Raw genomic sequence first — 15,883 nt, forward strand, 5'->3', positions numbered from 1 at the left:
ATTTTAGGAAGTGGAAAATTTGGGCAGTCACACTTCTTTGGAGTTATGTATCTGCTTTTGCGGAAGAAACGTCACACTTACGGCAGTCATTTGGGTTCAACGCGTTTCCAAACGAAAAAGAAAATTAGGGGTGTATAAGGTAAAATATACTATGCTAAGTGATTGCAAAGTCAACCCAAATATTCTTCCCATCAAACTTCAGTTTGGGGGTTGTAAAGCGGTCGATTGCAATAATAATACTCAACTAGGAGTTGAGATCGAATCCACATGGATCGAAGATGAGATTAGGTATATATTCGGACTAAGCACGTAAAGTGTCTAAGATACACTTCTACAAACTGTGTTTTGATTCTACTTCTAAATTATGCTACGGTTTGCAAATGTAAAGCTAGAGAATAATATTTTTGGTATCGTTTTTCAAGTATATAAAAGATCTAGAGCTGTGACTTCCATCTAGGTGTTTGCCTAACGGGTTGTGGGCTTTAGAGCGAGTTTTGTTGGTCGGGGTGTATTATAACAATCAACACACAATTACCCACTCAATACCTCTCGGTAATAGAGTGGTTTTGCCCAATTTGGCTTTCTCAAGTCCAAATGGGTAGTGCACAAAACACTTGATAGATGCTCAAGTCGGGTTTTACTATCTCTAGATTCAACCCTTTAATTGGGACTATTAATTTCTTGAGTTCATCCCAATTTCTTGTTGGCCAAGTTTTCCTAGACTAAGTCTCTCTTTCTCGGGTAGAGACTAAGTCAAATAGGCTTGAATCAATGTTTGCAACCATTAATTCTACAATTATAACAAGAACTAGGCTAAATATTACACACCCAACTATAAAAAAACCCTAAATCAAACACCCATTAGGTACCCATACTAGGGTCGGGTCACAACCCTAACTAGGAATTTAGCTACTCATAGTGGGTGATGAAGAAAATAAAGAAGAAAAAATGATTAAACTCATATTTAATGATAAATAGATGAAAATCCAAGGTAAAATTAACAAGCTATGATAAAGTTTCCTAAAACAGTAAAGAAAAATGGCTACCAACTTTCAGATGTTCAAAACTTAACCTAATTTCATGAAAGTAGTCTATTTATACAAAGCTGGAATTTTCGGATAAAATTGCCCTTTAGGAGGTTCTGCGGCCGCACAATTCTGTGTACGGTCCGCACTTTGCTGCAGCTCTTGACATGAGTGGTTTCTGCGATCGCACAATTCTGAACTGCGGCCGCACTTCTTGAGTTCTGCAGACCGCACAATTCTGGGTGCGGCCACACATCTTGAGTTCTGCGGACCGCACAATTCTGGGTGCGGCTGCACATTTGATTTCTGCGGCCGCACAATTATAGTGCGGTCTGCAGATCTTGATTGTCTTGAATTTTCAACTCTCTGAACCTTGACTTCTGCGGCCGCACATTGCATTACAGCACTGTCAAATTTTCTTCTTGTTCTGTGGTCGCAGATAAAATTCTGCGGTTCGCACTTTAGCCTTTTTGCTTGATTTTTGTCCTTGTTCAAAATCACTCATTCTTGAGTTTAATTTCATCACTTTTGGCTCATTTTCCAATACTCCTGCAAGTAAGCATATTTCATCAGTTTTCGGGAATACCTTTAAGCATTTTTGAACTAAAACGAAAGTCAAAAGCGCAAATAAGTAGTCAAAATCCCACTTATCAACTCCCCCAAACTTAAGCTTTTGCTTGTCCTCAAGCAAATAAGGTAATTTTCACCTCCAAAAGGAAAGAGCTATTCCAGCTAAGTTAAGGTGAATCAAACACACATCAATTGGGACCAACAATTACCCACACACTCATGAATCATCAAACAGGCAATGTTTTGAAGGTTAAAGCATAAATAGCTTTAATGTGACACTTGAGCATCAAGAGTTGACTTTACTCATTAAGAAAGTTTGCACTTTCATGTAGGTCACTGTGGATCCCAAACTCCTCCTCCTATACTCTCCGTTAGCTTATCTCACTTAAGAATGTAATACTCAATCAATGATTTGTGAAAAGTTCGCTCATCACTCTCAAAAGAATGTCACAAGTACGGCTCTAAGTACCATATACTTGCCCCTCTTGTAAATCATCACTAATGTAAGTTCACTCGGCTTGAAATCACGTAGGGCTTTTTCGGCATGTAATAAAGGCTTTTGGACTAAGGTAGGAAATATTGGAATAGAACGGGTTTATTTTTCCTTAAGCACTCCATTTTCTCTTTTTGGCTCATGCTTTGTCGACTCTTTGAGTCATTTTCTTTTTACTTAGGGGAACTAAAGAGACTTGACATCACTCTTTCTTGGTCATGATATTCATTTTCTCCGTCTTTGTTTTCTCCATGCTTTGCACTTTTGCTTTTCTTTGAATCCCTTCAACTCTTCAATTTATTCACTTTCTTTTTGTGTTTTTCTTTTGTTCTTTCTTTTTCTTCATATTTTTTCTCTTTTTGTACTTTGATACCACTTTCAAACTCCTCGTATCTCCCCCAAACTTATGTTTTCACCAATTTTCTTCTCATGAGTGTTAAGGAAAACTCGGGTGACAAGAGAGAGTCACTACAAAACGGGTAAAGGCTTGTAATATGGTTATTAAATGAGAAAAGCTTTAGGCTCAAAAGGGTTGACTAGGGATAACATCATTGGTGGGCCATGAAAAATTTTAAAACGGGCCAAGGAGAGCCTACAATCACTTCTCAAGCAAAGCAAAACTTAGAATTTTGCCTAGAAACATATTCGGGGCAAGTTCTAGACCATTCGCACGGGTACTTGGACTTGTAACAAAATATCTCACCTCTCACATAGCTGGATTGTTCAAGAGGATAGAGGCGAGGGCCCACAACAACCGTATTCAAGATTGAAAATCGCTAATGGTTCAACTAAACCACTCAATGATTGCCTAAGTCAACACAAGAGTCACAAGGTCACTAACTAGAGCCATTTCTTTTCAAGAACTTATTTTTAACCATAAGCGTATAGTTAAGTGTGTTGGTACCAAGTAAAGTATGCTTGACCCTCTTATCCATTATTACTACTATTTTTACCTAATCATAAAAAACGGACTCAATCCCTTAAAAAGGTTGTCACGCCATCCATCGTTGGGAAGAGCCACCCGGTTCACACAAAAATCACCTTTGTAAAGAACCGTGGCATTAAGAAAACCAAAGAATTATTGATCACTTAAACATAAAAAGGAGCTACCAAATCAACAAGAAGTTGTTAAAGTAAATAAGAAGCTAAACTACTAAGAAACAAAATAAAGAAGCTATGAAGTAACTACTGAAAGCAAAAATGAATATACAAGCCGAGAATGGGAAACAGAATATATACATCAATAGAGAGGGAGGAATATATACATTAATATATACATCAATTGAGAGGAAGGAATATATACATAATGAAAAAGAAGATAAAGATAAAAAGAGAGTATTATAATTATTACAGGCCAATGTCAAATGTCATATCAAATCAAAAATAGACCACCCCCTGAATAAGAATAAGCGTTGTCCCCAATGCTTAACAAAAATCAAAATAAGGAGGGGAAAAAATAGAGAGGACTCCCTATGTGGTCTCGGTATCCATAGCAGCATCACCTCCCTCAGGCTCCTCCAATTAGATCTCATCATCCTCTGCTTGGGGAGTAGCTGGGTTGGTGAACATCTGTAGCACCGCCTCAGCAGTGTGGGCAGCGCTGTCTGGCTCCTCAGACTGGCCAACTGGTACCACTGATGCTGTTAGGTCTGATGGTACTAATGGATGTGTCTCCATCAATAAGTCAAATGGAAGATCCCCAACGGCTGTTATCTTGGTCACTTCTTGTCTCAACTTGTCCACTGATTTTCTTAAGGACTGTGATTTCCTCATCTTCTTCACTTGTTTACCCAACTCCTCAATAGCTCCCCTATGTACCACCAATGTATCCATGATGGTCTTCTGATTGTCCAAAATTTTCTTCAATGTTTCCTCTACTGACGGAGGAATCTGGGGTGCTGAGGTAGAGGTCTGAGCTGCAATAGCACTGGATAGGTCAGACAACTTTGCGGTAGCTGTCTGCATCCAGTTGTTGAGACTCGCCAGCGTCTGGAAGACTTGTAGCGCAGAGAGTGGATAAGTTGAGGAGGAAGGCACTGATACCGATGTTGATGGCCCTGAAGATGGAGGTGGTGGCATGGCAGCTGTCTCGATGGAAGGTACGGCTGTTGTGGAAGGCATGGAAGCTGTAGAAGGCATAGCAGCAGAATCTGCAACTACCACCGATGGCTCATCAGACTGGCCTACGGTAGTAGTCGACTTACCCTTATTTTCGGGTTACTTGGGTCCTTCGTATCAAAGCTCTTGGGATCCACCCCTGCATCCGTGAGATACTCCGTGATAGTGTTGGGATACGGATAAGAGCTTTCACCCTTCCTGACAACCAAAGACATTTTGGCCGACATGATGGCACCCACATTAATTGGGTACCCGACCATGATAGATGCAACTAAGACTGCCCGGGGGATTGGAAGGTTGTTTTCATTCCGGCTTGGGTCTATGCGACTGCATACAAATATTTGCCACCCATTTGCTTCAAAGTTGAGGGTGTTCCGCAGAATAGGAACCCCTGCTGTGATCCATGTTGGTGGTGGTCCTGGAGCTGCCAGTATCTCAGCTAGCCAAGGGCGAGCTGCGTCACCAAGTGCGAACTTCTGTAAATACTGCACCGGCTCCATATCCTCGAACCCTAAATAAGTGTTCAGGGTGCTCTGATCAAATCGTACTTTCAAGTTCCGCACCTTAGTCATCTTAGTCCCCTTCTTGATGTGCGCCACATTGGTGTAGAAATCCCGGACTAAGTTCTCCTTGGCATCCAATATGCTTTTCGTGAACCATTTCCACCCTTTTCTTTCCCGAAATTGTCTTAACACATTCGGGTTGTATCTATCCAGATCTTTCAATACAAACTGCCGCTCAAGAGTGAACGATCTCTGCGGCCACCGCTATCAAAACCTATTGAATGCAGTCAGGTTCACAAACCTATCTTCCCAAAATTCCTTCTTCTTTGACCTCTACAGGCCTGCAACTCTGGTATCACTCCCCCGACCGTCATCCGGAATATCATCATCATCATCAATTGTGACTGGTGCGGCGGGGGCATGAGTAGATGAGGGCTCCATAGCCTGACTGTTCCCTTCCGATCCCTCAGAATTACTCTCAAAAGAGGTAGGCTCGTCTCTCAGTCGGTATCTATCCTGGGGCATCTTTGGCTGTGTTGGCACAATAGGCTGCCTTTGCACTGAGTCGCCATCCGATGCTTCCCTAAACGGGGCATATGAACTTGATTCGGAGGGCTCTAGCTGTCTACCTCGGCCTATTGTTGCCTTCTTACTAATCACTCCTTGCACGGAGAGTGGTAGGGTACCCCTGCCTCGGCCTTGGGCGGGTTTACCCCTCCCTTTGGAAGTGTCACCACGTCCTCTTGATCTAACCATTTTCTACAATACATAGCAACATGAGTCAGTTAAAGTTCAAATACAGACTATAAAACAGTTGCAGATAAAACAATGGGCAGGAGGGGGAAGTACGGTCCGCACAATTTTGAGTGCGGCTGCAGACTGCCTTGTGCGGACTGCATAATTTTGAAGTGCGGCCGCACAATTGTGAGTGCGGCCGCACAATTCCAGGTCCAGTAAAACCAGTTCTCTGAAGTTTGGATCTGCGGTTGCACAAATTTTTCTATGGTCGCAGATCATTTTCTGCGGACCACACAATTTTGAGTGCGGTCCGCACATTGAATGCACAGACTTGTACTAAAACTAAGGATCTGCGGACTGCACAATTTCATGTACGGCCGTACAATTTCATGTGCGGCCGCACAATTCAAAATTAGACGGCACTGAACTTAGGTTTTTCAATTTTTTGCACAATTTAGGCATGGTATTGGCAAAGTAGACATGATACATGATTTACAAAACCCCCAAGGAGTACATATGAAATTACCCACACAATTTTAAGCACACATGATGAATCATATGACAATTAGGCCTAAAAATAACTATACTAATTAAGAACAAAAACTAAGAAAATTTGGAAAAATTTAAACACGAATTGAACATACCAGTGATGAAGGATGCAAGGGAGAATCTAGGATGATGAAATGAGTGTGATGTTTGAAACAATTTTTGTGCACTGTGCTTGCTTTTGTGTTACGAGTTCAAAGTGCGTAAAGTTTGGAACAGTGAGATGAGGGCCTATTTATAGGTACAGCTGAGTGCGACCGCACAATTTTGTGTGCGGTCCGCACTCTTTACCTGGTCCCTCTGAAGATCTGCGATCGCACAAAATTGGGTGCGGTCGCAGATATTTGTGCGGACCGCACAATTTCAAGTGCGGCCGCAGATTGGCCAATTCTCTGCAATTTCAAACTTCAGAGAGTTGCATTTTTGGGTCTCCAGTTGTGCGGCCGCACAAAAAATTGTGCGGCCGTAGACTCCTTTCTGCTGTGGCATGCAAGATTGTGCGGTCCGCATAATAAATGTGCTGTCCTCACTTTTTCAACACTTAGCCATTTTTTCGAGCACAGTTCCTGCAAAGCACACTCATTCCTGCAATTCACTTCAAAACCAGTTAGCTCAAAAGAGAACCTATCTAAAAAGAAGAAAAAGAGAAATAAAAAGAAACATGGGTTGCCTCCCAAGAAGCGCCTGATTTAACGTCGCGGCACGACGCAGATTACCATCAATCACTTGAAATGAATTAATGCCACGATGTGGTCATCATCAACTTTTCCAAGATAATATTTCACCCGGTGACCATTGACTCTGGACACTTCATCATTTTTATTCTTCAAGTCTAATGCACCAAAGGTTGTCACCTTTACAACCTCAAACGGACCACTCCACTTAGACTTCAACTTTCCCGGAAACATCCGTAATCGAGAATTGAACAATAACACAAGATAACCTTTTTTGAACTCCTTGTTCCGGATGTACTTGTCATGGAGGTACTTCATCTTCTCCTTGTATAAGGAAGAACTTGTATATGCATGGTACCGAAATTCATCAAGCTCATTCAATTGTGCCACCCTCCGGTTAGCGGCGACATCCCACTCAAAATTAAGCTTCTTTAATGCCCACATAGCCTTATGCTCAAGTTCCACCGGAAGGTGACAAGCTTTCCCGAACACCAACCGGTATGGAGACATCCCAATCGGTGTTTTGTAAGCCGTCCTATAAGCCCATAGAGCATCATCAAGTTTCTTTGACCAATCCGTCCGGTTGGCATTCACGGTCTTTGATAGAATACTCTTGATCTCCCGGTTAGAGACTTCCACTTGTCCGCTTGCTTGAGGATGATAGGGGGTCGAGACTCTGTGAGTGACACCATACTTGGTGAGTAAGGTATCAAAAGCTTTGTTGCAAAAGTCCAATCCCCCGTCATTTATAATGGCCCTTGGAGTGCCAAATCTTGTAAAGATATTCTTTTTCAAAAATGCCACGACACTTCAAGCTTCATTGTTGGGTAGAGAAACGGCCTCAACCCACTTTGACACATAGTCCATAGCTACCAAAATGTATGTGTTCCCATAGGAGCTTACGAACGGTCCCATGAAATCAATCCCCCACACATCAAAAATGTCAATTTCCAAGATGGTGGTGAGGGGAATCTCATTTTTCTTAGAAATCCCACCAACACTTTAACATTCATCACAATGCTTGACTAGATCACTAGCATCCTTGTAGAGGGTAGGCCAATAGAATTCACAACTCAACACTTTTTCCACCGTTCTCGCTCCACCATGGTGACCACCATATGGTGAAGAGTGGCAAGCATCAAGAATTTCTACTTGTTCTTCCTCCATCACACATCGTCGAATCACACCATCAGTACAAATCCGGAAGAGATACGGTTCATCCCAATAATAGTCAAGGCAATCCCGTTTGAGCTTCTTCCTTTGGTTTGAAGAGAACTCATTCGGTACAATACCACTCACAAGATAATTTTCTAAGTCGGCGAACCATGGAATCTCGGTCATTGAAATGGCTAGAAGTTGCTCGTCGGGGAAGGAGTCATTAATCTCAAGGCCGTCATGTGGCCTCCCCTCCTTCTCTAAGCGAGACAATTGGTCCACCACTTGGTTTTCACTGCCTTTGCGGTCTTGGAATTCGAGATCGAACTCTTGCAATAAAATCACCCACCGTATTAACCTCGCCTTTGAATCCTTTTTGCTTATTAAGTACTGAAGCGCTGCATGATCGGTGTGGACAATCACCTCTGTACCCATCAAGTACGGGCGAAACTTCTCCATAGCAAAGACAATAGCAAGGAGCTCTTTTTCGGTCACCATGTAATTGACTTGGGCATCGTTCATGGTCTTACTAGCATAGTAGACCGGATGGAAGATTTTGTTGATACGTTGCCCCAAAACCGCTCCGACTGCCACATCACTTGTGTCACACATGAGCTCAAAAGGCAAGTTCCAATCCGGTGCGGTGATAATATGAGTAGTAGTCAATTTGAACTTGAGCAATTCGAATGCCTTCATGCAATCCTCGTTGAAGTGGAATTTGGCATTCTTCTCCAAAAGCTTACACAAGGGGTTCACCACTTTGAAAAACTCCTTGATGAAATGACGATAGAACCCCGCATGACCCAAGAAGCTCCTCACTCCCTTCACGGATATAGGGGGTGGGAGTATAGAAATCACCTATATTTTGGCCTTGTCGGCCTCAATACCATTCTTTGAAATTTTGTGGCCAAGGACAATGCCTTCCTCGACCATAAAGTGACACTTCTCCCAATTGAGCACCAAGTTTGTCTCCTCACATCTTGCCAAGACCTTATCCAAGTTTGTCAAGCAATTAAAGGAATTCCCAACCACAGAAATATCATCCATGAAGACCTTAAGAAAATCCTCCACCATGTCGGTGAAGATAGCCATCATACACCGTTGAAAAGTCGCCGGTGCATTGCACAACCCAAATGGCATGCGTGAGAATGCGAAAGTACCATAGGGACATGTGAAAGTAGTTTTCTCTTGGTCCTTCGGAGCAATAAGAATTTGATTATAGCCGGAATATCCATCAAGGAAATAATAGAAAGCACGATCGGCCAACCTATCAAGCATTTGATCAAGGAAGGGAAGTGGGAAATAATCTTTCCTTGTGACTTTGTTGATCTCGCGATAGTCCATACACACTCTCCACACGGTCACCGTTCTTGTAGGAATTAACTCATTCTTGTCATTGGTGACCACAATCATGCCCCCTTTCTTTGGGACACATAGCACTGGAGAGGTCCACGAGCTATCGGAAATGGGGGAAACAACCCCGACATCCAACCACTTTATGATCTCCTTCTTCACCAACTCTTGCATTGCTTCATTTAGTCTTCTTTGATGTTCAACGGAGGGATTGGAATCCTCCTCCAAATTAATCTTGTGGATGCAAAAGGAGGGGCTTATACCCCGAATATCCGCCAATGTCCATCCGATAGCTTTCTTCCTCTTTTGTAGCACTGCCAAAGTAGAGTCTACCTGCACGTTAGTCAAATAAGAGGAAAGAATAACCGGTAAAGTAGAACACGGGCCAAGGAATTCATACCTGAGATGTGGAGGCAATGGCTTTAACTCCAAAGTAGGAGGCTCCTCAATTGAGGGCTTTGTTGAAGAAGTCTTTCGGTTTTCAAGATCAAAGGACAATTTGTAGGGTTCATAAGTGTATGACCCCTTGCAATGCATTCACACATTCCACATAGCCATCCTTCTCATCATCATCATCATCATCATGATTAAGCAATACGGCCTCCAAAGTATCATCAACATTCATCATGGCACTAGCATCATCAACAATCACCTCGGTCACTAAGTCCACAAACGACAAACTTTATTGCTATTCGGTTGCTTCATAGATTTGCACACATGGCAAATCACCTTTTCATCACCCACCCGGAAGGTGAGTTCGCCGGCTTCCACATCAACAAGTGCCTTCCCCATAGCAAGGAAAGGTCTACCCAAAATAATAGGCACCTCACAGTCCACTTCACAATCAAGAATCACTAAGTCAACCGGGAGGATGAACTTATCAACTCGAACCAACACATCATCAATAATACCCAATGGTCTTTTCATAGTACGATCCACCATTTATAGCCTCATAGAAGTGGGTCTTGGTTGCCCAATCCCCAATATTTTGAAAATCGAGTAGGGCATCAAGTTGATACTCGCCCCTAGATCATAAAGAGCTTTGGTAAAGTCGGCGCTTCCAATGGTGCAAGGGATTGTGAAAGTGCCAGGATCTTCCAATTTAGGAGCCATTGAGTGCACAATTGCGCTCATTTGATGTGTCATCTTTATAGTCTCACAATTCATCGACCTCTTCTTTGTCACCAAATTCTTCATGAACTTTGCATATCCGGGCATTTTCTCCAAAGCCTCAACCAATGGCACATTAATAGATAAGCTCTTCATCATATCAATGAACTTTTTGAATTGGTTCTCTCTATTTTGCTTGGAAAGCCTTTGAGGGTATGGAGGAGGAGGCCTTGGCATTGGTGCCTTAGCCTTTGGCACTACCGGTTCCGGTATATCAACAATGTGTTCCCTAGACGGGTTCACTTCTTCTTGAGTCTCCTTCACATTTTCATCAATATCAATTCTCCTTTCGTCATTTGCTTGCACCATACTGTTTGGAATCTCATCTTCTTGAATCATTTGTTCATCATCAACAATTTTTCTTTGACTTGAGGTGGTTACATAACCACCTTTTCCACTCCTTGTATTCACGACCATGGCATGTCCCGTGTTGTTCCCACCCTTCGGGTTCACCACCGTGTCACTTGGTAGTGCCCTCTTAGGACGAGTGTATAAAGCTTGTGAAATTTTCCCCAATTGAACTTCCAAATTGCGAATTGAAGTGTTGTGAGAAGCTAATTGAGCATCGGAGTCGAGATTCTTCTCCATCATTTGTTTAAACATCTTCTCAATTCACCCATATCATTGTTGGAAGAGCTAGGACCATGGGAAGGATAAGGAGGCGGGTTGATTGGTTGTTGATATATCGGGGGCCTTTGAAAACCCGACCTCCGATTCCCTTGATTATTGTTCCATCCCCCTTGGTTGTTGACTCCCCAATATCCTTGACTCTTGCCACCCCAATTACTTTAGTTGTTTTGATTGTTCTAATGCCCTTGATTTTTTTGACCATTCCAATTACTTTGGTTGTTTTGATTGTTCTAATTCCCTTGATTACCTTGAGATCGCCATTGTTGTTGATTCGGGCCTTGAGAGTTGTTTATTTGCCCTTGGAAGTTGTTCACATATTGTACTTCCTCCTCTTGTTCATTGTAAGATTCATCTTGGTCAAACCCACTATCTTCTTGCACATATTATTCCGCATGGTTTTGCACTTGTTGACCCTTTTGCCTTCTCTTGTTCACCATCATATTTACTCCTTTCATTGAATTTACTTTCTTAGGACCTTGAACTTGTTGAAGTTGAGCTTTGGCTAATTGATTCATTGTGGTGGTCAACTCGGCAATTGCTTGCCCATGATCATGTAATTCTTTATGTAGGTGAACCGCATTTGGATCACCTTGAGGAACATTTGCTCTACTTTTCCATGCCGATGAAGTATCCACCATTTCATCTAAGATCTCACAAGATTCGGCATATGGTGTTGTCATGAAATTTCCACCGGCAAGTTGGTTGACCACGCATTGATTGGTAGTATTGATCCTTCTATAGAAAGTTTGTTGAATCATAGCCTCAATCATGTGCACACTTTCACCCTAGTTCGGTACCTCTCCTATATCTCATGCAAAGGCTAATTGGATTCTTGTTTGAATGATAGAATCTCGTCTCTAAGAGTAGCAATATGCTCGGGAGAAAATAACTTGGCAATGAATTTCTCTGCCAATTCATCCCATGTATGGATGGAATGGTTTGGCAACCTTTCTAACCAATCCAAGGCTTTTCCCCATAGTGAAAAAGGAAATAGCCTCAACCTTAAACCATCCTTGGAGACATTTGTCTGTTTACTCCCCCAGCAAGCGTCCACAAATCCTTTCAAGTGTTTGTACACATTTTGAATCGGAGCCCCGGTGAAGAATCCCCGTTGCTCTAGCAATGTAAGCATAACATTTATGATTTAAAAGTTGCCCGCCCTAATGTGTGTGTGTGGGGGGGGGGGGACTATGGCACTTACATACCCTTCATTCGGCAACACCAGATGTGGAGCCGCTCTTGGTGGAGGTGGGGGTGGAACGGGAACGTTGTCTTGAGGCGGTCAACCTAGTCTATTTGCTTGATGTTCAGGAGGAACTTCTTCAACTTGGTCATCTTCCACGTCCACATCCCCCAAATGCATGTTTCCGAGTGGATCATTGTTGTTGAGAGCCATTGTTTCAGCTACAATTATTTCACTAAAAAGATTAGTAACATGGAAGAAAAAGAAGACAATTCACACACAAAACCAAATATATAGCTAAATCCGTTTTTTATGCTCCCCGATAACGGCGCCAAAAATTGATCTTGCCCAAATCACACCTCATTTTGTGGTTATGAAGCGGTCAATTGCAATAATAATTCCCAACTAGGAGTCGTGATCGAATCCATAGGGAGCGAAGATGGGATTAGGTATATATTCGGACTAAGCACGTAAAGTGTCTAAGATGCACTTCCACAAACTGTATTTTGATTCTACTTCTAAATTATGCTACGGTTTGCAAATGTAAAGCTAGAGAATAATATTTTTGGTATCATTTTTCAAGTATGTAAAAGATCTAGGGCTGTGACTTCCACCTAGGTATTTGCCTAATGGGTTGTGAGCTTTAGAGCGAGTTTTGTTGGTCGGGGTGTATTATAACAATCAACATACAATTACCCACTCAATACCTCTCGGTAATAGAGTGGTTTTGCCCAATTTGGCTTTCTCAAGTCCAAATGAGAAATGCACAAAATAGTTGATAGATACTCAAGTCGGGTTTTACTATCTCTAGATTCAACCCTTTAATTGGGACTATCAATTTCTTGAGTTCATCCCAATTTCTTGTTGGCCAAGTTTTCCTAGACTAAGTCTCTCTTTCTCAAGTAGAGACTAAGTCAAATAGGCTTGAATCAATATTTGCAACTATTAATTCTACAATTATAACAAGAACTAGGCTAAATATTATACACCCAACCATAAATAAGCCCTAAATCAAACACCCATTAGGTACCCACACTAGGGTTGGGTCACAACCCTACCTAGGAATTTAGCTACTCATAGTGGGTGATGAAGAAAATAAAGAAGAAAAGATGATTAAACTCATATTTAATAATAAATAGATGAAAATCCAATGTAAAATTGACAAGCTATGATAAAGTTTCCTAAAACAGTAAAGAAAAACGGCTACCAACTTTCAGATGTTCAAAACTTAACCTAATTTCGTGGAAGTAGTTTATTTATACAAAGCTGAAATTTTTGGAAAAAATTTCCCTTTAGGAGGTTCTGCGGCCGCACAATTCTGTGTGCGGTCCACACTTTGCTGCAGCTCTTGACATGAGTGGTTTCTATGGCCGCACAATTCTGAACTGTGGCCGCACTTCTTGAGTTCTACGGATCGCACAATTTTGGGTGCGGCCACACATCTTGAGTTCTGCGGAGCGCATAATTCTGGGTGCGGCCGCACATTTGATTTCTGCGGCCGCACAATTATAGTGCGGTCCGCAGATCTTGATTGTCTTGAATTCCCAACTCTTTAAACCTTGACTTCTGCGGCTGCACAATTATTGTGCGGTCCGCACTTTGCATTGCAGCACTGTCAAATTTTCTTCTTGTTCTGCGGCCGCAGACAAAATTCTGCGGTTCGCACTTTAGCCTTTTTGCTTGATTGTTGTCCTTGTTCAAAATCATTCCTTCTTGAGTTGAATTTCATCACTTTGGCTCATTTTCCAATACTCATGCAACTAAGCATATTTCATCTATTTTCGGGAATACCTTTAAGCATTTTTGAACTAAAACGAAAGTCAAAAGGTGCAAATAAGTAGTCAAAATCCCCACTTATCACCGTCCAAATCACCGCACCCGCATTTGCGATCACAAGCTCGCATCTGCGAGACCCGCTAACTAGGGCTGCTTATCGGGTGGATCGGGCGGTTATTTACACTTAACGGTTCGACTTATCAGTTATCGGCTTTTAAATGTATTAATCTGCTTGCCACCCGATAAGATATGGGGCGGATTGGCATCAGTTTAGCTATTATCGGGCGGTTATCGGGCGATTTATTGGCCTATTTGAATATATATTACAGAGGCCTATTTTGACAACATACTAATACAAACAATCTGAGGCATATTTAAAAGGTACCATTATTCTGCGTAAATTCTACTTGGTCTAACAACTAGGTGCTGCTGATGTATACTAACTTCAACTCATGTTCATATAGCTAAATAGTTTGTAAAAATACATATGCTTATACTAATTTCAAGAAAGATTTATGCCCAACTTCTAGAAATCTGAAGCATACTTAAGGTTATAATGATACGGTGACACCACAGCTGCACAACATAATATATTAAACTTTTTCAACATACTAATAGTATCGCAAGACACAACCAATAAAGTAAAGGAGAAGAAAGAAACTTATTGTCTGCTACCATGGCTATGGCCGTAACTGACGGCTGGGTTCTTAGATTAGAGGTGACATATGGAGGAAACTAGGAAAATATTAGAGGAGAATGGGAGGCGAGAGCGGCTGGGTTGTTATTGTTGTGGTGTTGTTGGTGTGTTGACCGTTGCCTCAACCTTAAGAGAGTAGAGAGTCTGAGAGTGAGAGGCAACGCGAGAGGGAGAGGCTTGTGGTCCCTCCTACGCACCTGCGGGACTGCTTCTGCGATCCAACTTCCGCACCTGCGAATTCCCAGGCCTCCATCCAAGTCCGCTTCTGCACCCTCTCTTCAGCATCTGCGGGCTCGCAGATGCGCCAATACCCTCACAACTGTGCTCTTCCCCAACTCCATCCTAGCCCGCTTGTGCGGCTTCTCACCCGTACCTGCGGACACGCATATGCGACAGGTCCTCCGCAGGTGCGAATGCACTAGCTTCAACTGCCCTTCAGCCATGCAACACAAATACAAACAAGCCAAAACTAATCTGAAACACACCCAAGTCTCCCGGGACCCCATCCAAATATACCAACAAGTCTGAAAACTCAATACGAACCTACTCGAAGTCTCAAATCACATCAAATAATACCAAAACCATGAATCACACCCGAATTTAAGCCTAATGAAACTAATGAACTTCCAACTTACGAAACTCATGCTGAATCACATCAAACCAACCCAGAATCACCTCAAATTTTTCACACAAGTCCCAAATGACACAACGATCCTATACCAACTTCCGGAACCAAAGTCAACTCTCGGCCAAGCCTCTTAACCTTCCAAACCTCCAACTTTCCAACTTTCACCAAACCAACCTACGGACCTCCAAATCCAAACCCAGACACGCGCCTAAGTACAATATCATCATACAAAGCTATTGGAATCATCAAAACACCATTTTGGAGTTGTCTACACAAAAGTCAAACTCCGGTCAACTCTTTCAACTTAAGCTTCCAACATGGGGACTAAGTGTCCCAATTCACTCCGAAACTTCCCCAAAACCAACCCAACCACCCCGTCAAGTCACGTAACCTCAAACACACATAAGTAAAGCATCAAATAGGGAAAATGGGGCTAAATTACTCAAAACGACTAGCGGGGTCATTACATACCGGCGGTGGTATGCCACCCGATCCACACACATACCCATGGTGGTGTACCACCCGATCCACACATAAAACTGTGGCGGCATGACACCCAATCCACACAACATCATTAGTAACCAACATCCGCTCATAATATATGTTGTGCCAAAATTCTTATCT

Source organism: Nicotiana tabacum, chromosome 2 (assembly GCF_000715075.1).
Source record: "Nicotiana tabacum cultivar K326 chromosome 2, ASM71507v2, whole genome shotgun sequence".
NCBI lineage: Eukaryota > Viridiplantae > Streptophyta > Magnoliopsida > Solanales > Solanaceae > Nicotiana > Nicotiana tabacum.